The sequence below is a fragment of the Vulpes vulpes genome, chromosome 3 (assembly GCF_048418805.1).
Source record: "Vulpes vulpes isolate BD-2025 chromosome 3, VulVul3, whole genome shotgun sequence".
NCBI classification, from domain to species: domain Eukaryota; kingdom Metazoa; phylum Chordata; class Mammalia; order Carnivora; family Canidae; genus Vulpes; species Vulpes vulpes.
In genome coordinates, this window is record NC_132782.1 from 40,770,466 (window position 1) to 40,797,297 (window position 26,832).

At 37.6% G+C, this 26,832-nt stretch overlaps 1 protein-coding gene across 1 annotated transcript in view; it reads right to left on the minus strand.

Moving 5' to 3' along the window:
* Positions 1-26,832, minus strand: part of LOC112926655 (uncharacterized) — a 473,369-nt gene that overhangs the window by 18,448 nt on the left and 428,089 nt on the right. Inside the window, exons 8-9 of the mRNA XM_072751264.1 lie at positions 22,624-22,746; positions 21,268-21,374 (exon numbers count right to left, since the gene is read on the minus strand). The gene's annotated coding sequence lies outside the window, so the exon portion shown is untranslated. The remainder of the gene's footprint in view (positions 1-21,267; positions 21,375-22,623; positions 22,747-26,832) is intronic.

Below are 26,832 nucleotides of genomic sequence, written 5' to 3' on the forward strand. Positions count from 1 at the left end.
TAAAGGGTATTAAGTCCCAGATCTCTTGCCTGAAGACTGGATAATTTTGAAGGAACTTCTCACCTCTCTAAAGATTGGTAAACCCTTGTTGAAATTGCATTGCACTTCAATTTTCTTATCCGTCTTATTCTGCTTAAGGTTAAGCTTAACCCCTCACTTGTGTTGTTCTTAAACAAAAATCTAAAAGGCTGTTTTTTAGGGGAACCCAACCTATGATACCTATCATATTGGAAAAAAGTAATAAAAGATAATGTAAAAGTTTTGCTGCATAAAGAAAAAGGACAGGATTTCTCCAAATACCGCTGAGAGAAATTTTAACTGATACCTCCTAGAGGATAAGTTGATAGTAAACATAATTTTTGATGTAGTTGTTCTATGTACATTAATTTATTCTAAGGAAATAATTCCAGAGATATTCATAGGCTTGACTATAAATATGCTCATCAGTGACTGGTTCACCATAGTAGAAGACAGAAAACACAAAATGGCCACTAACAGGTAAATCGTTAAAGGAATTATTTATCATAAAACTCAGTATCAGTTCTTTTCTTAAATATATAATGGCATAGACATCTATTAAAATTTTAAAAAAGAACTTCTAAAAATCATAGAAACTTTGATTTTGTTTCTTTTAGAAACGACAAAGAAGTGTACAATAACTCACAGCCAAGCCTCCCAACTTTGTCATTTTCCCTCCTTGTGGGAACAATATGGGTTGGGCAGACTAAGAACACTGTCTCCTCAAGACTGGTGTGCCTCTCTTAAGCAAATGCTTTCTTATCTACAGTAAAGATAGAGAAGTCTGTATTATCCTTAATGTTCCTCTTTAAAAGTTGATAGCCATGCTTTCTTAGTTGTTCTCTTCAGAATTTCCTCTTTAGTGCATTTAGGCACTTCTAAAAATCTATACATTTCTACATAACACCTTGGAAATAATTATCTACTACTGTCCCAAAGTTTAAAAATATAATAAATGAATAGTACCATAGGCCCTTAATTTATTGTCCTCATTACAACTATATAGGGTCAGACATTCTTCTTTTGAACAGTAGCTTGGATGTCCCTGCTTATTAGAAAACTTCTGTGGTTCATAGGCCCTCTGTGGAGAATTTCTTCTACACTAGCTCTGGGATGCTGGGAAGAAGCCAACCATCAGGTACCATTGTTAGAATGAGGAAGTACAAAGTACTGGAATCCTTTGATGAGTCTTTCCCTTGGAGTCCCCTGCTTCCCACTCCATTCAATTCAAAGAACTGAAGTACAGTCTCATCTGCTAAGAAAGAAGGGCAGGGAGTCCTAGTTCACAAGCTCTCAAAAACATTTAGATGATTTATTGATGACAGATAGATAATAGATAGATGGATATAGTGAAAGTTCTAGAAGTACATAGGCTCTCTATTACCACTGTCTCTAGTTGTGGTCTAAGGACCTGTCCGGGCCTCAGTACCCACATTCCCACCTAGTACAAAGACATCATTAAAACTGTTTAATTCTGGGTGGTCTTGGTGATGATTTTTTACTTTCTTCAACACCTCGACATTTAATAGTGAAGCTTGCAAATTCCAAAGATAAAGAGAAGATCCTTAAAGCAGCAAGAGACAAGAAATCCCTGACTTTTATGGGGAGGAATATTAGGGTAACAGCAGACCTCCCCACAGAGACCTGGCAGGCCAGAAAGGGCTGGCAGGATATATTCAGGGTCCTAAATGAGAAGAACATGCAACCAAGAATACTTTATCCAGCAAGGCTCTCATTCAAAATGGAAGGAGAGATAAAGAGCTTCCAAGACAGGCAGGAACTGAAAGAATATGTGACCTCCAAACCAGTTCTGCAATAAATTTTAAGGGGGACTCTTAAAATTCCCCTTTAAGAAGAAGTTCAGTGGAACAATCCACAAAAACAAGGACTGAATAGATATGATGACACTAAACTCATATCTATCAATAGTAACTCTGAACGTGAACGGGCTTAATGACCCCATCAAAAGGCGCAGGGTGTCAGACTGGATAAAAAAGCAGGACCCATCTATTTGCTGTCTACAAGAGACTCATTTTAGACAGAAGGACACCTACAACCTGAAAATAAAAGGTTGGAGAACCATTTACTATTCAAATGGTCCTCAAAAGAAAGCAGGGATAGGCATCCTTATATCAGATAAACTAAAATTTACCCCGAAGACTGTAGTGAGAGATGAAGAGGGACACTATCTCATACTTAAAGGATCTATCCAACAAGAGGACCTAACAATCCTCAATATATATGCCCCGAATGTGGGACTGCCAAATATTTAAACCAATTAATAACCAAACTGAAGAAATACTTAGATAATAATACACTTATACTTGGTGACTTCAATCTAGCTCTTTCTACCGTCGATAGGTCTTCTAAGCACAACATCTCCAAAGAAACGAGAGCTTTAAATGATACACTGGACCAGATGGATTTCACAGATATCTACAGAACTTTACATCCAAACTCAACTGAATACACATTCTTCTCAAGTGCACATGGAACTTTCTCCAGAATAGACCACATACTGGGTCACAAATCGGGTCTGAACCAATACCAAAAGATTGGGATCGTCCCCTGCATATTCTCAGACCATAATGCCTTGAAATTAGAACTAAATCACAACAAGAAGTTTGGAAGGACCTCAAACACGTGGAGGTTAAGGACCATCCTGCTAAAAGATGAAAGGGTCAACCAGGAAATTAAGGAAGAATTAAAAAGATTCATGGAAACTAATGAGAATGAAAATACAACCATTCAAAATCTTTGGGATGCAGCAAAAGCAGTCCTGAGGGGGGAATACATGGCAATACAAGCATCCATTCAAAAACTGGAAAGAACTCAAATACAAAAGCTCACCTTACACATAAAGGAGCTAAAGAAAAAACAGCAGATGGACCCTACGCCAGGCAGAAGAAGAGAGTTAATTAAAATTCAAGCAGAACTCAATGAAATCGAGACCAGAAGAACTGTGGAACAGATCACAGAACCAGGAGTTGGTTCTTTGAAAGAATTAATAAGATAGATAAACCATTAGCCAACCTTATTAAAAAGAAGAGAGAGAAGACTCAAATTAATAAAATCATGAATGAGAAAGGAGAGATCACTACCAACACCAAGGAAATACAAACGGTCTTAAAAACATATTATGAACAGCTATACGCCAATAAATTAGGCAATCTAGAAGAAATGGACGCATTCCTGGAAAGCCACACACTACCAAAACTGGAACAGGAAGAAATAGAAAACCTGAACAGGCCAATAACCAGGGAGGAAATTGAAGCAGTCATCAAAAACCTCCCAAGACACAAGAGTCCAGGGCCAGATGGCTTCCCAGGGGAATTCTATCAAACGTTTAAAGAAGAAACCATACCTATTCTACTAAAGCTGTTTGGAAAGATAGAAAGAGATGGAGTACTTCCAAATTCGTTCTATGAGGCCAGCATCACCTTAATTCCAAAACCAGACAAAGACCCCACCAAAAAGGAGAATTACAGACCAATATCCCTGATGAACATGGATGCAAAAATTCTCAACAAGATACTAGCCAATAGGATCCAACAACACAGTAAGAAAATTATTCACCATGACCAAGTAGGATTTATCCCCGGGACACAAGGCTGGTTCAACACTCGTAAAACCATCAATGTGATTCATCATATCAGCAAGAGAAAAACCAAGAACCATATGATCCTCTTATTAGATGCAGAGAAAGCATTTGACAAAATACAGCATCCATTCCTGATCAAAACTCTTCAGAGCATAGGGATGGAGGGAACATTAAAAGCCATCTACGAAAAGCCCACAGCAAATATCATTCTCAATGGGGAAGCACTGGGAGCCTTTCCCCTAAGATCAGGAACAAGACAGGGATGTCCACTCTCACCACTGCTGTTCAACATAGTACTGGAAGTCCTCGCCTCAGCAATCAGACAACAAAAAGACATTAAAGGCATTCAAATTGGCAAAGAAGTCAAACTCTCCCTCTTCGCCGATGACATGATACTCTACATAGAAAACCCAAAAGCCTCCACCCCAAGATTGCTAGAACTCATACAGCAATTTGGTAGCGTGGCAGGATACAAAATCAATGCCCAGAAATCAATGGCATTTCTATACACTAACAATGAGACTGAGAAAGAGAAATTAAGGAGTCAATCCCATTTACAATTGCACCCAAAAGCATAAGATACCTAGGAATAAACCTAACCAAAGAGGTAAAGGATCTATACCCTAAAAACTACAGAACACTTCTGAAAGAAATTGAGGAAGACACAAAGAGATGGAAAAATATTCCATGCTCATGGATTGGCAGAATTAATATTGTGAAAATGTCAATGCTACCCAGGGCAATTTACACGTTTAATGCAATCCCTATCAAAATACCATGGACTTTCTTCAGAGAGTTAGAACAAATTATTTTAAGATTTGTGTGGAATCAGAAAAGACCCCGAATAGCCAGGGGAATTTTAAAAAAGAAAACCATAGCTGGGGGCATCACAATGCCAGGTTTCAGGTTGTACTACGAAGCTGTGATCATCAAGACAGTGTGGGACTGGCACAAAAACAGACACATAGATCAATGGAACAGAAGAGAGAACCCAGAAGTGGACCCTGAACTTTATGGTCAACTAATATTCGATAAAGGAGGAAAGAGTATCCATTGGAAGAAAGACAGTCTCTTCAATAAATGGTGCTGGGAAAATTGGACATCCACATGCAGAAGACTGAAACTAGACCACTCTCTTTCACCATACACAAAGATAAACTCAAAATGGATGAGAGATCTAAATGTGAGACAAGAGTCCATCAAAATCCTAGAGGAGAACACAGGCAACACCCTTTTTGAACTCGGCCACAGTAACTTCTTGCAAGATACATCCACAAAGGCAAAAGAAACAAAAGCAAAAATGAACTATTGGGACTTCATCAAGATAAGAAGCTTTTGCACAGCAAAGGATACAGTCAACAAAACTAAAAGACAACCTACAGAATGGGAGAAGATATTTGCAAATGACATATCAGATAAAGGGCTAGTTTCCAAAATCTATAAAGAACTTATTAAACTCAACACCAAAGAAACAAACAATCCAATCATGAAATGGGCAAAAGACATGAAGAGAAATCTCACAGAGGAAGACATGGACATGGCCAACACGCACATGAGAAAATGCTCCGCATCACTTGCCATCAGGGAAATACATATCAAAACCACAATGAGATCCCACCTCACACCAGTGAGAATGGGGAAAATTAACAAGGCAGGAAACCACAAATGTTGGAGAGGATGCGGAGAAAAGGGAACCCTCTTACACTGTTGGTGGGAATGTGAACTGGTGCAGCCACTCTGGAAAACTGTGTGGAGGTTCCTCAAAGAGTTAAAAATAGACCTGCCCTACGACCCAGCAATTGCACTGTTGGGGATTTACCCCAAAGATTCAGATGCAATGAAACGCCGGGACACCTGCACCCCGATGTTTCTAGCAGCAATGGCCACAATAGCCAAACTGTGGAAGGAGCCTCGGTGTCCATCGAAAGATGATGGATAAAGAAGATGTGGTTTATGTATACAATGGAATATTCCTCAGCCATTAGAAACGACAAATACCCACCATTTACTTCAACGTGGATGGAACTGGAGGGTATAATGCTGAGTGAAGTAAGTCAATTGGAGAAGGACAAACAGTGTATGTTCTCATTCATTTGGGGAATATAAATAATAGTGAAAGGGAATACAAGGGAAGGGAGAAGAAATGTGTGGGAAATATCAGGAAGGGAGACAGAACATAAAGACCCTTAACTCTGGGAAATGAACTAGGGGTGGTGGAAGGGGAGGAGGGGGGCTGGGGGTGAATGGGTGACGGTCACTGAGGGGGACACTTGATGGGATGAGCACTGGGTGTTATTCTGTATGTTGGTAAATTGAATACCAATAAAAATTAATTTATTAAAAAAAATTTTCATGCCAGGAAGGGTAAGACAGGAAATGTTACATAGTGGTAAGAGAAAACATTTTGATAATAGGTATCAAGAACTTTTGAAAAATATGCTTTTTTAACTTCTTTTATACTTTAATTCTCCTGCTTGAAATCTCACCTAGAAAATGATAAAATATCTAGATAACGTATGCAAATAAATATGAACATCAGAATTACTTAGAAGAGAAAAAGACTCATGATATAGATGTTTATTTATATATATCAAAAACACGTATCATGTTTATTTACATATATAGATTTGCCCCAGTTAAAGGGCACTTTATAAATAGTTTTAGATGAATACATATTGAGATGTAGGAGTGTGTGTATATGTGTGCTACTCTATGAACATATCATAAAAAGCATCGTCTCAATTATGAAGAGAAAAAAAATCATGTAAATAAAAGGCTGGAATGAAAGAAGCCCAAATGTTAGCATGGTTGCTTCTGAGTGGTATGTTGTTGTTGTCTATTCTCTCCTATTTATGCTTTTTTGCACTTCCACTTTTTTTTTTTTTTTTTTTTAAGCCTAAGGATTGTCATCCTTAGGAAATCAGGGAGGAAAAAAAAAAAGTAAAAGAACAAACAATAAAAAAAAATAAAACCCTGAGCTTTCCATACAACCTTTCATTAAGTGTGTATTATAAAACTAAGTAAGGTATTATATGGTAATTAGCTCAATAGAATATTATTCAAAATATCTGGATTTTAATCCTTGCTCTGACAATTTCTAGCAGCATGACTTGGGTCTCTCTTATTTACTGATTGTTTGATAGTAGGAGATTTATTTAATTCCTCCAAGCTTCAGTTTTCACATCTTTAAAAAGATTATAATGAGTATTTCACAGGATTGTTGGAGGGATTAAATAAATTTAAAAGGGAAAGCACCAAGCAATGTTCCTGGCACCCTCTAGGGGTTCCATTAATGTTTGTTGAAGGTAAAACAGCTGGGTGGTTCCATCATTGAAAATCACATTTTTTAAAAGTGTAGAAACAGCCTTACTTCACAGTTCTGGGTCACAATCCCCTACCCAGACAAAAGAATATCCTAAAAATATCTGAGCCTCTGGAAACTAATCAACTCAACAGAGCAATGGCAGTGGAAATATCAGTCCTGGCTTCAAATCCTTTTTCTCTTTTTTTTCAATTTTCTCTTATTCTTTATCTTCTTTAAACTTTTGTTGTTGTTGTTTGCTTGCTTGAATTGTAGACTTATTCAGCCTGAATTCTCTCCTCAGGAATTGTCTTATCTTTTGTGTATTAATCAACGGTGAGCTTTCACTCATTCCGCATTTGAAGTGGTGTCATCCTATGTATTAGATTCATATGAGAAAATTTTTTCTCTTCAAAAAGGAGGAACAAGGAAATAAAATAAAAAAAAAAGGAGGGACATCTGTATTCATTTCTGGACATTTTAGACATGGCAGTTCCAAAGGACTGCGGAGCAGAAATTAATCCCACTGCCTGTGGAGTTCTGAGGACAAGCAGGGCAGCGGCTCTCATTTAGAATCCTCCTTTGCCATCTATTAAGGAGTGAGCATGGTAGAGCTGGCCATGGGGGAGGCTTTTTGATTCTCAATTCCTCTGAACATTGTCAGTGTTTAATCAATAGCTAGTCCGGGCGTCATTAAACATGTGCTCTCAGTTCAAGGTCCTCTGATCGGAATGGCTGTGGGAACTGCTCAGTTTTGCTGTCAAGTGCAAAAAAGGGTGCCTATATTCAGGTTAGCCTACTTAAAAGAGATACAATTTTAAACCATATTGCATTAAATGAAACCTGTTTTAATGGGTCACGTGGAATATCAATTATTCTTGATCTCGTAATTTGTGCTTCCAATGCAGGATATGTCCTTACTGAATTTGAGACTCTGCACTGACTAATTTATGCTTTCTACGAGGAGAAGGGTTAGAAAATGTGTCAGTCACTGGGATAGGGTGGGGGAGCCTATTCTTCTACCTCTTAAATTTTGTAGTTTGATGATGCCATGCAAGTTAAATAACTGTGTAACAAAGCAGGATGGTCTGTTTGAACATTGAGAGCAGGGCTGGAGAGGCCTAATACACAATGTTTTGTTTCTAGTTTTAATCCATTATTCTGGTTTGTATGGGATATGGCACTTAGGGAAGCCATCGCTAGTTTCATGGAAATACAAGAGATGAAATAGTGTAGTTCTTACACCACCGGGTCTCATAAAAGTTATAATGAGAAATGAGGAAGCTTATTAAATCTTTTTTTTTTTTTTTTTTGAAATAAGGCCAGGTTGAGACGAGACGGTTTTTAAGTTTAAAGAATTTTAAAAATGTGAGTTGTAGGAATCAGGGCATTCTCCCCAGACAAAAGAGGACTAATTAATCGGCTTGGTATAAAAACAAATTTGCATTTTTTCCCCTGAATCCAAGAGAAATATTGAAATCTTGAACATTTTTCCAATATACAATATAGAAAATGCTAGAGGCAGAAAATCAATCAAACCATTCCATTGCAATTATTAAAAGTTTGAGTCATATACTATATTCACTTCTAAAATAAATTAATGTGGGCACTGAGATTATGGCAGAGCAGAACAGGCAAAGGCACTTTTCTTGCTATTGGTTTATAATCTATGAATCTCATTTGGTAGCGACCAGCATGATGAAGGCTCCTAGTAAATATGAAACCATACAATATAAAACCTTCAAATCAAATTTTAAACGATGTCAAACTAGAATAAGTCTTGGAACTCTTTTCTTTTTACTCCTACAAGTCGTTGGGTTGTTATTAAACAATAAAGCAAAATGTTAGAATTTGATGCAAACACTCATGCACTTGTAATGTATATTCAAACGATTATATATTGATTTTGACACAACTAATTTTCCAAACTGTGAAAAAAAATCATACTACAAAATTTTATTTGGTCTATGTGATATTATTTTTTGTAAAATAAAATTCACATGGCTGAGCATACATGGGAAAAAGGACTGCAGCTTCCTGGGATTCAGTCTCTTGACTGTCATAACCCAAAGTGACAGGATTTCTCACCAGTCCAGCCTTGAGGCAATAATCTCTTGACAGGTTCTCTCTGATTCTACATATGCCTAACCCATTTTCCAGGAAACACGATGATGGGAACCCTTTACATTTTAATTGGTGTGTTTTCCTTCCTTAAAGAGCTTTAACAATAAAAACCAAATGTCTTACTTTTAAGCAGAAATGTTTATTTTAACACAGCTGGATTTAATTGATCAGCTGTGCCCAAAGGGGATATCATGGATCTATCCCTGATGTAAACTGAGTAGCCCTTCTCAAGTTGCTTAGCCTTTCTACACCTTTGGGGATTTTTTCCCTCACGTTGCTAAAATAGTCATACTAGCACCCACCTCGCAAGATTTTATGAGGCTTAAATGAAACAGTGAATAGAGAGTGCTTAACACCGTGCCCTGATAGATAACAAGCACTCCATAAATATGAGTCGCTGTTATCATTTAACAACGTGCCCACGTTCACACTGCTAGTTGGTGCAAAGCTGGGATTCTAACTTAGAGCTTTTAGGTGCCAAAGCTTATGATCTTTCTGCTGTGCACTCTGTGTATCAGATGTCTTAAGGGAGATTTGGATGAATGTTGGCTCCCATTCAGTTCACAGTCAGATCCCCCAACACAGTCCTGTAGTGCAGAATTTCTACATTGTCAATTGAAGTGAGAGCCATAAGATTTAGCTACCAGACACTGGGGAGGCAAGGTTGACATTCTGTTGTGAAAGCTTAAGAGTCTGACTTGTATTCCTGCCCAGACAGAAGGCCAACCCACAGCAGCCCGGATCATCCAGTGTGGGTATCTACACAGTGAGCCAATTTTTCATTTTCCAAGAAAGAATGCAGAGAATCTTCCTAAGTTCCCAAACTTGGGATGAAATGAGACTCTAAACTACCGTATCACATAGCATGGAAAAGAGAAGTTAGGAAAGATTATGATGGCAGATGTACTCAAGTGTCTACTTGTCTCCTCCTTCAAAAACTGTAAAGCAGCTTCAGTAGACTTCGTCATGATGTTTACTGATTTCAGAGAAGTTATCTATGGAGCTGTAAACCCCAGTCTGTCATTCCAAAGCTATAATATTAACCTTTGAATCCCAGTTTCAGTATCTTTAAAATGACAATATCAATTATCTTCCTAATAAGGTTGTTGTGAGGATTGGAGATAATGTTTTTAAAATCATAGTAACTATTATTACTAATGGTCACAATCAAAATTAAACTACCTACATTCTAGAGTTTGAATCTCTGGATCAATTAATATGTCTGAGAACAGAATACTTGGACTGTGCTTGTCCAGCTTCATGTGACACATCAACACAGAGGACAGAAGCCTGAGGAGACCCGCCTTTCTCTGGGAATGCTCCAATCCAGCAGTCTTAAGCCTACAGAGGTAGGAGACATTTGGTTTTGATTTTTAGGCTCAGGGGTTACATTATTTTTTTTATGACTACTGAAGAGATGTTCCTTGAAGTTTTCAAGGTCAGAGTTCAAACTCCTTTTCTGCCTACCTCCCTACCTGTGGCCCCAACTTTAATCTTAACTTGCACCCAGACTTGAGGATGTCATTTCCACTTTGCCTTCAGGGTTCCAATTCTCAGGATGGCTATGTATCCCTATGATTTAATATTCACCCTGAACTTCCAGATAGTGACCCCAGCCCTGTCACAGGTTTTGTGTCTGACTTCTTACCTTATCACTGATTGGAAATGACACTTTGGGTTCTTCCTATAGCTCTCCCCTCGATTCCTATTAGTAACCATATTCACGATACATCCTGGCTCTGTGAAGTGGCTGCTCAGCATTAGGCTCTAGGCTCTGTGAAACTCTAGGTAGTCTTCCCACACTCCTGGTATGGAGGCCAGTCTTTGTCTTCCTCGAACAACCACTGTCGACCTCAAGCCTAGGCTCTGACAGTGAGACCTGGCATTGCTGAGAACCAATATCCCAACCAATCATCTGAATGGCAGGTTCATATCTTTGCTACATCTAGCGTTTAAAATATTGCCTATGATGTCTTTTCAAAGATCTAGGTAATAAATCCAGGCTTGAACTTAGTTTTATATTCACTTTTATATTCCATCTACTTCCGAAGAGAATTTGAGGCAATGTACAGTCTATAATAGATCTATACATCTATAATAGATCCACTAAAGCTAAGGGTAAAAGGAGGAGGGGAGATATAAAAATAACCATTGCAGCAAAACAAGGACCGTGTTATGAAATGGGGTAGAGGTAGCTAAATTAGGAATATAGGTTAAATAGAGTCCCTTCAATTAAGCCTTTAACTTAGTGCTGGGTTTCCTAGGAGCCAAAGCCATGCATTTATGTAATTCTTATCTATAAAGAGAAGCAGATCATAAAAACCCAAAATGCTCCTACTTCTAAACATAGCATAATTTATTGCAAGGATCTTTATATTTTAAATGCTGAATGAATATAGTCATTTAATAAAATTAAACACATTTCAGTCATGTGCTAGGTATTGAGAATACAAAAAAGATTAAAGCCTAGTGGGGGAGGTAGACAAGAAGAGAAACCTTTATAATCCATTGTGAGAGGTTCTATGCTAGAGATGTGCCTTTGGCTCTATGTGGTGGTAAAATATAATATTTCAGAGTGCTATCCTGCCCCAGTTTTTAAGTCATGGCTAAAAACTCTCATTTTCCATTCACAGATGCTTTGCTAAGCCCCCACCCCAAATACTTCCTTTATCAGACACACAAACCCAATAGCTAGAGGTCCCCAGGACCTCTTAACACCCAGAATCTCCCCTTCCTCTTTGTGCTTGTGAAATCATTCAAAATACCCAATCCCACGAAGACAGTGAGTTTAACCTAACCCCACCCCACTTGCCATGAACAAGCCACCTCTTATAGTTCCAGCTTGCTGTTATCCTGTCTTGGGTGTAACTCATGAAGTACTGAGTGGACCCTTCTCTCATTTGAAGCTATAAGTAACCAAGTGTTCTTTCTTTCACCTGAGTGTCTTTATGTTGTCTCTCACCATTTTTTTTTTTTTTATTTATTTATGATAGTCACAGAGAGAGAGAGAGAGAGGCAGAGACACAGGCAGAGGGAGAAGCGGGCTCCATGCACCGGCAGCCCGACGTGGGATTCGATCCGGGGTCTCCAGGATTGCGCCCTGGGCCAAAGGCAGGCGCCAAACCGCTGCGCCACCCAGGGATCCCTCTCTCACCATTAATAGAATCTTAGGGGAAGAGAAGAAACACTGAATGGGAAGAAATCAGAAATGGAGACAAACAATGAGAGACTCTAACCTATAGGAAACAAACTGAAGGTTGCTGGAGGGGAGGTGGGTGGGGGAATTGGGTAACTGGGTGATGAGCACTAAGGAGGGCTGGAGATGTGATAAGCACTGGGTATTATATGCAACTGATGAATTACCGAACTCTACATCTGAAACTGATGAAGTACTATATGTTTGTTGGCTAATTGAAGTTAAATAGAAATTAAAAAAAATTTTTAAAAGAATCTTTAAAATCTTAAAAAACGGTGACAATTTTGGTTTATAAGTATGGGAAGAGATACAGAAAGTCTTTCCAGAAGAGATGATTCTAAATTTTGTCTTAAAAGACAAGCAGGAGTTAGGTGAAGAGGGGTGGGGAGGAGAGAATACAAGGAGAGACGAGAAAATGTGGACTTTCAGTCAAACCCAGGAATAAGAATATGCAGAAGTAGGGAGTGTCTGACAGATGGGACACTAAAAAAAAGGTGTAGGGATGTGGAAACTTCCAGTACACTTGAGGAACTGCAAATGTTCCATGTCTCTGAGCCTGGAGTATGAAGTATGGAGTATAAATATGTCAGGTGAGACAGAAGTTAACAAAGACTAAGATTGTGAATCATCTTGTAAGCCATAGTAAGAATTCTGAATTAATTCTAAAAGCTACTTAGAGACAGTAAAGAGTTTTAAAGATGATAGAATAATTTCTTATATTACATTTCCAACAGATGTCTTGGCAATAGTTTAGATAAGATTGAATGGGGAAAGTAGGGAGGATGATACACCATTTAAGAGGAAATTTCAATAAACTTTTCTGTAAGAGATTATTAGGACTGACTGGAAATAGTCATGTTGGAGACAGCTCTTTGGGAAAATATTATGGAGAGATTGCCTACTAGTCTTATGGAGAACTAGATGTGTGGAATTAGAAGATAAGCCATGAGCACCACCAGTGTACTAGGTTGGCCTGGAGAATGGGTGGCCTCAAAGGAGAATACTCTAGAAGGGCAGAAAGGAAGATATATTTAGCTTTAGGCTCACTAAGGTTGAAACGCTGGGGACATCCTTAATGAAGGCCTCACACAGTAGCTGGATCTATAGATCATGAGAACAAAGAAAGTGATCTGACTTAGCAATACCGACTTGGACATCATTCACTTCTAGCTAATTGTAGTACATAAAGCTATGCAAGTGGAAAAGAACACGGGAGAAAGTAGAGAAAGGACCAATGTCAGAACTCTGAAGATTAACAGAATTTTCAAAGTTGGGCAGAGGGAAAAGACTATATGAAAGAGGTTTAAAATCACAGAGGGCGCCTGGGTGGCTCAGTGGTTGAGCATCTGCCTTTGGCTCAGATCGTGATCCCAGGGTCCTAGGATCAAGTCCTGCATTGGGCTCCCCATGGGGAGCCTGCTTCTCCCTCTGGCTATGTCTCTGCATCTCTCTCTGTCTCTCATGAATCAACCAATCAATCAACCAATCATCACAGAGATGGAAGAGAACCAAGACAATGTTGTGTCCTACAAACCAAGGAGGAGAATGACAGGAAGGAAAGACGAGTCATTACTTTCAAGACATTAAGCAAAATAACTGACAAGTATTCCTTGAACCTAAGAATGGGTAATTCATGGATAAGCCTGGGAAAGCTAGTTGTAGGGAGGATTCTGGTGTTAAGATGAAGAGAAAGAAGTTGGTGATAGGGGAGAAAGAAAGACGTGATATTAGGAACAAAGTTCTAAGGAGAAGGCAGGTTAGGATTAGCCTGAAATAATAGCAGGACACTTTTTCTCTGAGCGAAGAGCAAAGCAGACACAGTGGCGAGTTAATTCCATAGTTGCTAGATGGAAGGGAAAGCTATAAGGTCCCTTAGCTGAGAATTTCAGTTTTCTCTGCAAAATAAAAGACATATATTCAGTAATATATTTTGAAATCATTGAATTAAAAAATGTCTCTATGATTGTTATTAGAGAATGCACACCCTGAAACCATGCATCTCTTTTCTTGTCAGCAGCTAGAAAACTATACTGGAATACTAGATTTGGATTTGAGTTTTATGCTCATATCTGGTAGTTGCAAGCACTTAATTCTTCTGCTTCTTTTAGATGGAAGCAGTACTATTTTGTTTAATGTCTTTTTGTACTTGGTGCCCCGTAAAAATGCATAAGTTGCCTTGAAGCTTGTTGTCCCCAGTGCTTTTGGAACCAGGGAGATATAAATTGCCAACCTAGTGATAAATGAGAATGGGAAATTTTACCGTATGGTGAAAATATAGTCGTGAATATTGCTCTAAACCGCCAAAGGCATTAAACATTTTTTTAAAAAAAAGCAAAATAGATGGTAAAAGAATCACTGAATATACATTTACCAAAAATCCAGCAACAAAGATGTTCAATGAAAGATATCTGATCACTAAAATGAGTTTATAACTACAGCATCATACCCTCCATAATTCTTTGTAGTCCAATGACAAGTATGAAACTAATGTTAGCAATGTTCGCTAACCTTTGTTGAGTGCTTGCTCTGTTTCAGGTGCTGCACTCAGGATTTCACCTGTCCTGTACCTTTCCCTCACCGCCCCCTACATATGGAGAAACAGTTATTGAGCAGCTAAGTGACTACCTCAAAGTCACACAGCTTGTATATGGGATGACTACTTATGTCATCAAATTACATTGAAAGGGGTAATGTTTTCCCAAGATATACTGTTTTCAGATTAGCCTAATTTTTTTTCACAATCCTAAATCCTATGCTGTGTTTTCATAAATGAATAATTTAAAGCTAGACTCTTGTACTTCTGGTTACATAAAATCCAAAATCTCTCATTCCCAGTATCTCTGTGCACTGGACAGGTACCCTGATGGTGAGAAGATAACGTAAAAGTACATACTTAATCATCATAAGTTATTGATTGAAGCTACTATTTATTGAGCATCCACTCTGTGTGTGCCAGGTACTGTTTTAATCTCTTCATATTTGCATTCATCCTAGACAGTAGGGTATTCTATAATGCACATGGAAATTATTTAGGAAACACAAGAAAACAAGATTATGTATCTTTATTTGATACAATATATATTATAAAAACCTAACTTGCAAAAATATTTAACAAATGTGACTAGAAAAAAATCTTAGAGATTTTTTTCTGAAGGAAGACACATAAGATTATTCTGAAGGAAGATAGTTTCCATACAGAGAGAAGAAAGGAAAGGCACGTGGCAGTGTGAAGGCCTCTGTGCTAACATTTCACTGTCTTGTTCTGTTTTGTTTTAACCTTGGACACAGAAGGTAGAGTTCACCATTATGCTCAGTTCAAGGAAAATTCTCATCACCCCTAGTCCTTGGAGGGACCTCCTTGTTTGATGTGCGCACTTTTAACCCTAGAGTTCATTGTCAACTTCTTCCAGTCCCCCTGGGCCACCATTCTAGGGTGTTAAATGCATTCCTTTTTATAAGATTTGTGTCCTCGTACAATGTATAATATTGATTTTCGTGAATTATTATCCTGGTTTTATTAGGTACAGACACAGTTAGAGAGAGAGAGAGAGAGAGATGATACAGACCCTGAAGATCAGAGAGACTAAGAAACTGGGCCAAGATCACACAACCCTATGTGATTCAGTAGAATTTAGTCTAGTCTGCCGCTGTCTAAAATTGTCAGTCTTACCTTCCCAAGTCTTCAAACTGTGGAGAAAAACTGTAGAAAAAAGGGAAAGTTTCTAAATGCATTCCAAAACCCAAGTGGTTGGAAAGTTTTTGAATTGGGTTAATAATCAACAACATGGATGAAAACTTGGAAAGTTCCCCATTTTTTCACAAGGCTATGGAATGGGGATTGAGGAGGACAGAGGGGAAATGTTCCTTAACTTCAATTTTGGGGGCTTAACATTTATCATCTACCACACAAAAGTGATTAATATTGCGAGGGCGAGGAATCTGCTCATGACTGAGAGATACCATCAATCTGACAAACTAAACAATTTTTTTAACCTGACATATCCCTTCTCAAGACATCAGCTGTCATCTGAAATGAATTCTGTTTCTAATTTGTCTTCATAAATAATGCAACTAATTGAAAGGTAGTTACAATGAAAGTCTTCAACCTCTTTCATCTCCAATTTTAGGGCAATCTCTTTGCATTCCCTGGAAAGAACCTTCTACTCCTTCTCTCAGATAAAACTTAGACATCCCTGATCAGAACACTAAGATCAAAACAAAAGAATCCATTGTGCAAAGACCACCACATCTAATGGTTTTTGTAATTTTTTTCCTAAGTTTAGCATTAACTTAAAATGTGAAACTCCTAAAAATCTGATGTAAGAAAATGTATTCAAGCTCAAAGTTTTACGAAGGGTATCTTTATTTAATCCAATTTCCAGGTTGTTCTTCCCTCCTCTTCTCGCCACCTAACTTCTGCTTTATTTGAATTAAAATATGACCTCTTACTCTGTCACACACTTATTCACATGGAAAAAAAATCTTTGGTTTGCAGTTTTCCCGTTACCTTTCTTCTGCCTTTTTGTTCCCCTCTCATTTAGTGAGAGTACAAAGGGGCCATTGAACAAAAACAAATTCTGACCAGTCCCAGCAACTGGAAATGAAGAATTCTTGTATTAAAAACTAAAATAATTAAAATGTTGTCGATCTGAGGTTTTTGTGTGCAGACATCAATGATTCCATTTGTTTATTCGTGAGCACAGATGTTAATAAACCTATGTGCTGAAGGCATGAAAGCGAGGTAAGAGAACTATGCAAGCATTAAAACTTCCAATCATTTAATTATTTCACCCCTCTGGAAAGGCCGATTTCAACAAATATATCAGGGGAAGGACATGATTATGAATGCAGATTTGAGCTGAGTGTGTTTCACCAGGTTGCTATTAAAAATGGAAATTTATGAAAGATTTTGTGAGGTATATCAAATTATAGCTAAAACCTTACAACTTACTTAAAATGCAAATTATACAGCTAAATAGAGAAGATTTGGGTAATATAAATTATTTTGGTATCTAGCCCCTGGCTGTTAAAAAATATCCACTGGTGATAGAAGGAGTTTAGTCTACATTATCATTACTACTTATATTTAGTAATATTTACTAAAGTCTGCCTCTCAACAATGAGAAAATCACTAATTAAAAGCTACTGAAGGATAATATATTCTGTAATAGATAATATACCAGCAAAGGTCCAAAAACTAGAAATACTGCAATGCATTTGAGTTTTTCCCCAACAAGAAAATCCATCTGGGTAAAGTCCTTCGATTTTTAAATATTCTGTTATAATAATAGCTAACATTTAAATAATACTTGCCAGGTATTTTGCAGGTATTGACTTATGTCTAAAAGTAAAAGAGGCTGCAGCCCTGGTGGCTCAGCGGTTTAGCGCCACCTTCAGCCCAGGGCCTGATCCTGGAGACGTGGGATCAAGTCCCACGTTGGGCTCCCTGCGTGGAGCCTGCTTCTCCCTCTGTGTCTCTGCCTCTCTCTCTCTCTCTGTATCTCTCATGAATAAATAAAATCTTTAAAAAATAATAAAATAAAAGTAAAAGAGGAGAATGAAGATAAACCAGAGAAGGGATGTATAAAGAACACCAATGAGTATATTAGTCTCTCAGGTGCCATTACAAATAGCACCATGTGGTTTAAGCAATAGAATTTAATTTGAGAGTCCAAGGCCTATGTTCCAGAAGGGTTCAGTTCCTGGTGAGAGCTCTCTTCTTGGCTTCAGATGGCCACCTTCTAGCTTAGTCTCATATGGAGGGAAGAGAGGGCAAACTATTTCTAAGATAGGAGATTGGGCTAGATTATTTCTTAGATTCTTCTCAGATAAAATTATTAAAAATGGTGTTTTCACAAAAGCAATGATATATCTTTTATTCAAAAAAAAACATTGAAGAAACACGCTCATTTTTATTACACTGGATAGACAATTCCTACCCTGTTTTTATGCTTGGACTTTCTAAAGTCTGAGTTCTTCAAATACTTTTTAAAAATTATTTATTTATTTATTTATTTATTTATTTATTTATAATTTAAGAGAGAACATGAGGAGGGAGGAGGAGCAGAGGGAGGGGGAGAAGCCGACTCCTACTGAGGGAGCCTGATGTGGGGCTCAATCCCAGGAATCGGGATCATGACCTGAGCTGAAGGCAGATGCTTAACCAACTGAGTCACCCAGGTATCCTCTTCAAACACTTTTTAAGTAAAATTAGAGCTCTATAGAGTAATTACTATATATAGTTCAGAGGAGTTCTTAAAAATATATGTTAGTAGATGATTTTTTTATGAATTAGTAACTTTAGAAACTCCATAAAATTAAAACACTTTAGAGATGCAGTAACTTTAAGGCCACTTTGTCCAAGTTTACACATAAGGAAATGAGGGTGCAGAGAAATTACATGATCTGTAGAAGTCCACATGCCAATTTCGATTTCCACTGTGCCCCCGTCCCTAATCCATAGGCAGAGTTAGTGGTGGGCTGGTAAGAACATCAACACATCTATCTGGTGATTGCTACAAAAGATGACTGCTAAAAGTTTCCATTTTTTAAGTTTTTGGTTTCCAAACAAAGGAAAATTTAAAAGTGTATGAATTGCTTGATAATATCTGTGTTAATGGAGACTCTGAAGAGCAAATCAAATCTGGCAAGAATTCCGATTTAGTCTGATTTCCCATGCTGTGTCTGTGCCCTTCCCCCATCAGGCATAGCTAGTCTCACTTATTGTGGTCCTTTACCCATGTAAGACATCTCAGACTGGCTTTTCTGATGCTGTCACTCAGGAGAGGTCACAGCGGGCCAGGAACTCAAGGACAAGGAGCCAGGCCTCTGGCTTGGAATCTTATCACAAAGGAGGCTGTAAGGAGAAACAGTCACTGACCAGCTTTGCTTTAGACTATAAGAGAGTAACATGAGACAGTGCCATGGCACAACAGTGAGATCCTCCCATAGGTACACCTTCTTAAGAAGTGCCATCATAAGGGCAAGAGGACACGTAGATATTTTGAGGTGCCGCAGACACCTTAGGAATCTGATGAAAAAAACAAGCTCTAGCCCCCAGAAAAAAAGATATGCATTCCAAAAATTTACAGACAAATTCAAAAGCTCAAACTGAAGTCCAATGGGGTTAAATTCCTCAGTTTTAGGGGGATCACATTTTATTAGTGGTCCAAGCGACCTTTTAAAAGGAACCAAGTAGCCCATACACTCATACTTCTGGCAGAGGCTGACTAGTAACTGCTGGCCATATATCACCACAAGTATACAATCCCTAGAGAGGGGGCCCTTTAAAAAAATGAAATCATCTGAAACTCTGTAAATGTGTAGGGGTGCAAGGAGTTTTCTTTACGTGTAACTGTGATTAAGAAAAAATGCAAAGAGCACCAGAGGCCATAATTCAAAAAGTCATACTAGCTTAGGCCTATGACTGATGGGCAGAATGGGGCAGAGGAAGAGGGAAAACAAAAAGAGGGAGGAAGGGAGAAATGGAGGCAATTAATCCCACATACTCCAAAGTAGTGGAATCACAAAATTCCATAACTCTGTCTTCTCTTTCATGACTTTACCATGAGTCGTGATGAATTCTTCTCTACTACAGCTCTGCGGTACACATCAACCACCATTTTCTGTCCCCTGCCAGTTAAAATATCCCAAAGGGAAAGGGGGCTGATTTAATTTTCTTGTTTTTAAAAATATCTGACCCTTCCCACAATATAACTGAAAATACAAACCAATAGGAAATTTAGTTCTCTACAGCTAACATTTTTTTTCAAGATAAATAAGCAAATAGTTCTTATCCTCAACCTCACATTACTAGTCTTTGAACACAAGTGCTTAAATTCTTCTTGAGGTCATTTTAACAAGAATGTTATAATTGTGTCAACTGACATTAAGACCCTTCAGTGTATTATGTGAGACAGGCATCAGAATTTCCACAAAGATTAAGTGCTGGTCTGAGTCTAGTACATTCTGTAGAGTAACATCGAAGGGGTTAATGCTTTAAAAAGATTACAGCCATGAAATCCATATTTCTCATTAGCTAAATCTGTAAAACAAATCTATATATATCTATGTATCTCTATCTATCTATATATATATATACTGAAATTCTGCTTGAGAAGATTGGCATAAGGAACTGTAAATAAGCTATTACCATGGTGTCCATGTATCTGCACAGTAGGACTTGACTTTTAAGGGACATAAATAGAAAAGATAAACCATAATATCCTGATCCAGCTCCACTTTTGACCTGAAGTCATTACAACAAAAAATTAGAAAATTCAAGGGCATTGGTGGTGAGCAATAAGGAAAGCACTTAATGTTTTTACTCAGAAATATCCATTAAGTACCAGAACTTAGAAAATTATATAATTTCTAAATATAATTTCTATATACCTGTGTATATAATGTATTTGGTTATTAAAGTGCTTATTTGGCCTTATCATACAGACTAGATATCATAGGTTTATATAAATCACTACTTTGCAAAATATTTTTATGTCGGATATAAAAATTCACCAGTTCAATCTTTACTGATCAATACCTCATCTGCATGTATCAATAATCCCACTGCTCCTAAATATTTTGTGACTGAGAGAAGTTAGAGCAGAAGTTTAAGGATGTTACCCTGAAGGCCTCACAGGTTGGGGATGTGGATGAGAAAGGGATTCCTGTTGCTAAAACCAGTAATTCTGCAAAAAGAAGGGGTTATTTGGATTACATAAATATGCATGTGCTGCTGTCCCACCACTTGTGCCTGCTGTAGATATAATCATGATGCTATTGAGTTCCCTGGTTGCTCAGGGATAACTTCTTTTTTTTTTTTTAAGATTTTATTTATTTATTCATGAGAGACACAGAGAGAATGAGAGAGACACAGGCAGAGGGAGAAGCAGGCTCCATGCAGGGAGCTCAATGTAGGACTGGATCCTGGGCCTCCAGGATCACACCCTGGGCTGAAGGTGGCTCTAAACCGCTGAGCCACCCTGGCTGCCCTCGGGGATGACTTCCGTCTAAATTTTCACTCACTTTGGCAAAGTCCTTCTTTTTTGCTCGTAGGACTCATTTTCTCATATCAAAATCAGATCTACAACCAGGACATCTGTACCTGTTTCCCTTGGTCTTCTCTCAATTTCCTATAAGGCATGTCCAGAAAAAGAAAGAGGGAGTACAGGTTATGAAACTAGCTGAAATTGGCTGATTCCTATTTCAAGTTTCATAATTACAGAATACTTACAAAATAGTAATAATTTTGAGTAAATGGACTAGTGAACAAGCCCTTTATAAGTCAAACCAGCAATTAAATTGTTCTGAACAAGATGCTACTTTTTTAATATAATAAATACTTTTAATGTAAAAGAGACCTTGAAATGAAATTGGAATGTGCATAATTCCATCTGGGGATCATCATTCAATTGATCATCATTCAATTAAAAAAACACACACACACTTTTAGGGCAGCTCCAGTGGCTCAGTGGTTTAGCGCCACCTTCAGCCCAGGGTGTGATCCTGGACCCGGGATGGAGTCCCACGTTGGGATCCCTGCATGGAGCCTGCTTCTCCCTCTGCCTGTGTCTCTGCCTCTCTCTCTCTCTCTCTCTCTGTCTGTGTGTCTCTCATGAAAAAGTAAGTAAAATCTTAAAAAAAAAAAAAAACACTTTTATGTAAGTTACTTTAGTTAAAAAAACAAAAAAGAGCATGTATAAATCATACGAAGAGCACAGTGTTTTTAAAGTTTATTCTGTTTTTTTCTTTGCACAAACTTATTTTAGAAAATCTATAAAATTCAGAAATATACAAAGAGGATTTAAAATAATATTACCCAAGCACTCAAAACTGGTATCTAAGAACACATTGATGTACGACAAATTATAGTAACCTCGTATTTCATGTGTGTAGTTTTAACTACTCTTGAGTGACCCTAAGACCCTTGACCTATATACTCTGCTGTAATTTTTGCCATTGTAATCACGAGCCCAGTTCTGAGTCTGATCTGAAGCGAGGGAACATTGCAGCTAGTGATCCTAACAGTCCGCATCCTCTCTTCCTTGTGGCCCTGTGCTGTAACTTGCGTACTGGCAATAAGTAACAGATGCATACTTCACTGCATACGGCAGAAATGATATCCTATGGAAATATTCACTCATTTGGGGATTCAAATTTTGCTCGTGCATGTTAATTTCTATATTTCCCACCCCATCTTTTTTGTCCTTTGTCTTTTGATAGCAATATATATATTTTATTCTAAGAGACAGATTTGTACTTGAAAACCATCAGTTTCTATAGGGATTTTTACAACAGAAAAAAACCTCTCCTTCCTGCTCCTACGTGGGCAGGTCGATTTTCATTGAAAATGGCTTCAAGCTGGTTCTAATATTTACTCACTTATGCAGGTGCATTCATCAGCATGGAGTCTGTATCCCGTATCACACTCACAGTGGAAGGTGCCCAGAGTGTTAATACAGCACTGCTGGCAGCCTCCATTCACCACCACACATTCATCGACATCTAGAGGAGAAAGACAGATGGCCAGGATTACAATGTCATTCCAATGTCAGCTTCGGAGAAGCGGCACAATATTTCTTTGATACACAGTATGTGTTATATTGCACAAAGGCACTGTCTCTGTTGCCACAAATCTTTGCTTGTTTGATCCATTTTGCTCCACAGTGTAAACAAGAAAATGTAGATAGAAACTTTATTGAGCTTTTTAAAGCCCCGCAACGATGAGCATAGGGATTGTCTCACAGTTTTCTATTCTTCACATACTAGTTAATTAGACAGATCTGAGATACAGATATTTCCTTGGGGAAGGGAAACCGGAGGGGAGAATTTCAATGAGCTACTCTATCTGGAGCAACACACGCTGGTAGATAAACACCTATTATTGGTCTGATGCTGCCGAATAAAGCCAATAATGGAGTTAAGACCTTGAATCTCCTTCTCGTGTGCTATGGTGGATGGACATCAAGGCAAAGAGATAAATTCAAATAGAACCATGGTTTGGAGCTCTTAAAAGTACATCAATACATTTGCTCCATTGATTCAAGCTCCTTCCTTTTCACTCAGGGTTCCGTTTTTCCGAAATACTGAACATGTTTATGTGAAGTTTAACTGTAGAGAAAATGAAAAGGATTAAGACTCATGGTCACCTTTGTCTTACGATCAGTCAAGGCCATGATAAATTCATGTAATATTAGCCATTCTCTAGGAAAGGAAAATAAATTCATCTCCCAGAATCTCAAGTTCCATACACCCTATGTAAATCCATACTAACGTATCTAAAATCATGGGGAGAAGACACCAAAAGAAGCAGGGAAAACTTTTCAGGTAATCCATGAATAAAGGGCTTCTAACTTTTCTTGTTTTGGAGAATTTCTTTTTACTTGGAATCTATGTCTTTTGGCAAGTGTCAAAGTGAAAATCAGGCAGAGGTGGAGATTTAACGTGAGAAAGTATGTGTCTCAGGGAGAAAATGTCCCTGACCTCCCGTGTCCTCCATCCCTGATATTCTGTCAAAGAAGTCTGGGTCTGAATATTTGTCACTAAAATGTGTTATCATGATAGACAATTAGCTTTACATCAAGTGAGATTAATTTTACAGGGCAAGATGCTTATGTGAGAAGGCGTCAGCATTGACAAGGAACACTATGTCAGTGCCTCATCGTAGGACTTTTTCATACTAAAACGTTCTGATCTACAATGAATGCTTTTAACTGTAGTATAAACTACAGACCTTGACTTGCAGGAAAAAAAAAAAAGTTTTCTTTCATTTGGCATTTCTCTGTATGTGTGTGTGTATGTGTGTGAGTGTGTGTGAGAGAGAAAGAAAAAAAATCCATATTTTGTATAATCTAGTATTTTCCTTCTAAATTTAAATATCCTGCTATAATTTCTGATATTTTTAAAGGAATCTTATTTTGGAGATAAGAACTACTAACTTTTCAAAATATTGGAATTTTTATTAAATTGTGAGTCTATGATAAACAACCTGTAAGTCTTTTTCATATAAACTAATGTTGATTCAGAATTCTCCACTTGTTATTTGTACTTTACACAAGGCTTTAACATCTCTGCCTGCTAAATATTTATCTTTCTAGCTTTAGGATAGGGTTGAGATATAATTTTGAATTTTATTTCTGTCACCTCCTGAATTAGATAGATATCCTTCCCAGGTCCTTCACTTCCGATGTACAAGTAAAACCCTTAATTCCCAACAATGTGTTTTATATGATAAAAGCATAAAAAATTCTATGAAAGTTATTACGATATACAATATATATGTACTAAATACATAGAAATATCTTAAAGGGCACAAATAAAAATGATTACTTCTGAGGACAGATGAAAGGCATCTAGATGCAGTGGAGTGCAGGATGTGTGTGTGGGAGGGTGTTCGACAAAAGAGATTTTATCATCTCCAGTGCTCTAATTTTGTATAAGAAAAAGTTATTCTCGTGTTACTTGTGTAATAAAATGTAATTTCTTTCTTTTTAATTAAACTATAGTTGTCACAAAATGTTACACTAGTTTCAGGTGCACAACATACTGAATGGAAAAATCTGTATGTTGTGTCACGCTCACCACAGGGTACCGACCACCTATCACCATTATTAGTGCTATTCCAATACCCTTGATTATATTCCCCATGCTGTACCTCTTATTCCTGTATCTTATTCATCCCGAAACTAGAAACCAGTATCTTCTACTCCACTCTACCCATTTTGTCCATCTCCCCACTGTCCACTCCTCTGGCAACTACCAATTTGTTCTCTATATTTATGGGTCTGTTTCTGCTTTTTGCTTGTTTATTTGTCCATTTGTTTTGTTTTTTAGATTCCACATGTCAGTGAAATCATAGGGCATTTGTCTTTCTCTGTTTGATTTATTTCATCTAGTGTACAAAAGTAGTTTTAAAGAAGTACAATATGACTACTTCCCTTTGCCCCTCCTCATCAAGCTTCATTAATTTTCTGACAGAAGACACCAAATTAATATAAAAAAGAACAATCATTGGGTTTATTCCAAGGACAAGAATGGACATCAATTTTGAGAGTGAGTCCTCTTTCTGTATGTTTTCATGTGTTCATATTCTAAATGTGCCCTGGAGCTATAACTGAAGTACTATAAGTTATTAGACACACACACACACACACACACACACACGCACGCACACGCACGTGCACGCGCAACCAAACTGCCACTGGACTTTGAGATAAAAATCTTGGGGGAAATATCTTTTGTTGTTGTTGTTGTTGTTTGGAAAATATCTTAGTGTTGAAACTTAGTAGCCTGTCACTTTGCTCTCTGAAACTATATTTGCTCATCTATAAAAGGGGATAATAATGATTATCGTATGTACTATGCTATGATTTTTTTCCTTCCCTATTCATGCACAAAATTTTGAAAAAGATTGCTAATGATTGAGAGTACATATAGAAATTAAACCACAGACAATTTTCTTCCACAAAATAGGGGAGTTAACAATGTAAGACTATAAAGCAAGAGTGTAAGATAGAAACAGGAAGGAACATGGGAATTCAGAGGAAAAAAAAAAACATTTGGGGCTAGAGAGATAAGGGTAAACACTGAGCAGTAAGTGGATGGAGAAGAGGGTGAGTAATCCAAAGGTGCAGTGGTTTGAATGTGCACAGTGTCTGAGGTTCGGCATTCCAGCATTCAGATCTGTCAGGCTGAAGAGTAAGATTGACAAAAGAAAGTAAAGTTGAAAAACAAACCTAAAACTCCTTTTAATTAATTTGGCAAAGTGTTCCTCTTCTTGATTTACAATACAATACACTTCTAGGCAGGCTGAGACATAATAGTCTGTGTTCACACAGGAGCTAAGCAAACTTATTAACAGTTAAAAAAATCAATCATTTATAGAGTGGTACCAAATAGAAAGTAATTGGTTTGACTTCCTTTTTCTTTTATGCCTTCTCAGAATACATTGAATTTACTGATTGTTTGGTCATTGTTTAACTAATAGTTCTCATGCCTGGCAGCATGTCAGAACAGAAGTATTTAAAAATACTCATACCCTGGTTCTGCCCTTAAAGAGTATCATTTAATTGGTCTAGGGTGAGACCTGGGAATAAAACATTTTAAAAGCACCCTAAGTGATCTTAATGTGTAGCCAGAGTTGAGATTCCCCTGATGTAGTTAATGCTTTAAGCACCTAGGATCTTGTTAAAATGCAAATGCTAATTCAATAGATTTGGAGGTGAGGGGCTGAGATGCTGTATTTCTATCTAGATCCAAGGCAATCCTGATGCTGCTGGCCTGTGGACTGTACTCTGAGAAGCACAAGTGTAGACAGACCTCTGTTCAACTATAAATGTCACATGGATCACAAATGTCATGATCCAGTTCAACTTCTCAGTTGTTTGACCAAAGTAGACCAATTCAGCTCAAGTGGACAAATCAATACTCTGGTCAAAATTATATATACTTTTCTATTTGTCTATATATATTCTGTAATATATATTTATATATTTTCACATGTTCTATATTTTTATTTTAATGATTTATATTTTAATTATCTACCAAAAACCTCTGAAAATAAGCCACCAATATTTCCCACAATATTTATTC